Source organism: Limulus polyphemus, unplaced genomic scaffold, assembly GCF_000517525.1.
Source record: "Limulus polyphemus unplaced genomic scaffold, Limulus_polyphemus-2.1.2 Scaffold2323, whole genome shotgun sequence".
NCBI lineage: Eukaryota > Metazoa > Arthropoda > Merostomata > Xiphosura > Limulidae > Limulus > Limulus polyphemus.
This window is the reverse complement of record NW_013667933.1, coordinates 146,594-149,753: the sequence shown is the minus strand read 5'-3', so window position 1 is coordinate 149,753 and position 3,160 is coordinate 146,594. Positions and strand designations below refer to the sequence as shown.

General features: G+C 36.5%; 1 protein-coding gene across 1 annotated transcript in view; it reads right to left on the bottom strand.

The window, feature by feature from the left end:
* The window catches only part of LOC106466616 (arginine-glutamic acid dipeptide repeats protein-like), a 152,492-nt gene that overhangs the window by 34,899 nt on the left and 114,433 nt on the right, over positions 1 to 3,160 (bottom strand). The window lies entirely within an intron of this gene.

Sequence of the window (3,160 nt, the reverse complement as noted above, 5' to 3'; positions counted from 1 at the left end):
AACTGAACAATGGGGTTTGACCGTCTCTTATAAAGCTTGTTTGTTTTGAATTTCGCGCAAAGCTACACGAGGGCTATCTGCGCTAGCCGTCCCTAATTTAGCAGTGTAAGACTAGAGGGAACGCAGCTAGCCATCACCACCCACCGCCAACTCTTGGGCTACTTTTTTACCAACGAATAGTGGGATTGACCGCACATTATAACGCCCCCACGGCTGAAAGGGCGAGCATGTTTGGTGTGACGGGGATTCGAACCCGCGACCCTCAGATTGCGAGTCGAGCGCCCTAACCACCTGGCCATGCCGGGGCCCTCTTATAAAGCATCCGCAGCCCCAGAGCGCGGGGCAATATTTTGCGGTAGTAGAACGCGAATCACGGAATTTTGGATTCATAGTTCTCCAAAATATGGTCCCACACCGAAATCGAAAGAAAGACAACTTTTAAGTATCTTGGGGAAATGGGTGGGTGGGTCCTATCGGTAAGAAATAACTCGTGCCACAGACTTAAAGTGGGTTGAAGAAATTTGACAACTGTTTTCTCAGTTTGGTAAATGTAAAGCTCCGTTTCCTGGATTGCGATCTCAAGTTTTCACGTTATGAGTATAGCTGGGCGTTTAGTGGTATTTGATAATCTATTACTTGACAAGTAAAAAAAAAAGAGGTCCCTCTAATTCAACACTTCCAAATTACAAACAAAAGGTTGGCGGTGGGTGATGCCAGTCAGTTGCCCTCCCTCTGGGAAACAGTTCAAAGCTAGTGTGAATGGCAGATGGCCTTAGTAGCTTTGCTACGCAAAGACAAAGCAAATAAGTTTGGTGGAAATATTAAAATTACTTGGTTAATTACAATAATCGTAAACACTAATTTCGGTTAGCTGATTATTTCCGTGACAATTGATATAACGAGATTTTCGATTAATCGATCAACTGAGGTGAAACTAATCGATTAAATCTCCTAGCTCTCATTATTTATATGCATTTTTTTTAGCAGTTTATTTGAAGAGGAAAAGTAATAACTTTAAAACTACCGATTTGTTTTCGTAGTATTCACTATAACGATAGGGTTCACGTATGTCTTGCCTGCTACAACATTCGGTGTAAAAAATAGAACAAACTCATTTCGTGAAATCACTCACATTCTGAATAAAATCCGCAGGAATGCCTAGAGATAATCAGTGGAGTTACTTGCAATACTGATGGTTTTTAGGCTTACGTTATTTTGCTTGGCTCGTATATAACATGAGATCCTGTAAACCAACAAATCTGTGGTCCTTCGAGCAACTTAAGGAATTAATAAATTAGAAAAATTAGTTTAAAAAGAGGATATAGTCTCTATCGGTAACTTTAGGGTTAAAGATGTTATTTCTTTCTCCTGGAACTTTGAAGTCAGCTGTTGTTACAAGAAAGCCAACCAGGCCATGTAACAGAGTAGAGAAGACGTGAGATTTATGTGTAAAACATGGTAACAATTATTACACATTATGGACACAGTTGCAAAGTAAATTCTGTAATTAAAGATAACAAATGTGTAGCCACGAGGCCCTAAATTAAAGAACACGCGTTTTAACACATGCTAGAACATGTGCTAAATCACTATACTGTAAATCAATTAAACAAACACAGTGCTACCTTGCAGGTCAACTACAGAACAAGGTACTAAATCACCATCTATACGCCAATTGAAAGACGTTGCATTCAATCGCAATATTGAAGGCCAATCAGAGAACACAGTGTTCAACACGATACTGTAGGCTAGCTAATTAAAGGACAGTACTCAATCACCATTACCAACCACGATACTGTGGACCAATTAAAGAACACCGTGTTAAATCACGATACTGTGGACCAATTAGAGAACAGTGTGTTAAACCACGATACTGTGGACCAATTAGAGAACACTGTGTTAAACCACGATACTGTGGACCAATTAGAGAACACTGTGTTAAACCACGATACTGTGGACCAATTAGAGAACACTGTGTTAAATCACGATACTGTGAGCCAATTAGAGAACACTGTGTTAAACCACGATACTGTGAGCCAATTACAGAACTTGGTTCTAAATCACGATACTGTGAGCCAATTGGAGAACACTGTGTTAAATCACGATACTGTGGGCCATTTACGGAACATTGTATTAAATCACGATAGTTTAATTCAATTTCACAATGTAAAACTGGACTTTTGCATGTTAATAACAAAACTTCTAATTGTCTGAAAACTTCAAAAATTTTTATAAGGATACAAATATTTAAAACACACATCAAAATCGAAAGATCTAATTAGTATCGCTCTTATACACGATTTAAAATTTTTCACTTTTGGGTAGTTTGAGACGTTTAAATAGTTTTTAATCTGTCACTCATTTACAATAATGTTCTAAACAAAAATATTATTAGAAATTTTCAGTGTGTTGATTTTGTATCAAACTAAATGATAAATGTGTTATTTCTTAAAATGATAAATAGGATGCATCTAACAATAAATGTGAGTCGTTGAAATTATGACACAAATGTCACACCCAAAGTTAATGATACCCCACCCAATTATTATAACAAAAGATGACATTTAATGAAATATAATCATGGCTTAGAAACACCACGGTGGTGCACGGACTCGTGCATCATCCTGTACGCTAAACGTATTCCATAAAATTAAACTCAAGTACGTCGGTTTTATTACTATTATTATTTACACGAAGAAACTGAAGTTGAGATTTTCCCCAAGTTTTATGTTTTTATTACCTACTGAAGTAACTAAGGGTGAGTTGGAAAGAATAGGATTTTTTTATCTAATTATTGATTAGTTAAAAATATATAATTAAAAATAAAGTTTAAATCCACTAATGTTGCGAAACAACAACGACAACAAAGTTTAGATCCACTGTCGTTATGAAACAACAACTACAATAAAGTGTAGATCCACTATCGTTATGAAACAACAACGACAATAAAGTGTAGATCTGCTATCGTTATGAAACAACAACGACAATAAAGTGTAGATCTGCTATCGTTATGAAACAACAACAATAAAGTGTAGATCCACTATCATTATGAAACAACAACGACAATAAAGTGTAGATCCACTATCGTTATGAAACAACAACGACAATAAAGTGTAGATCTGCTATCGTTATGAAACAACAACGACAATAAAGTGTAGAT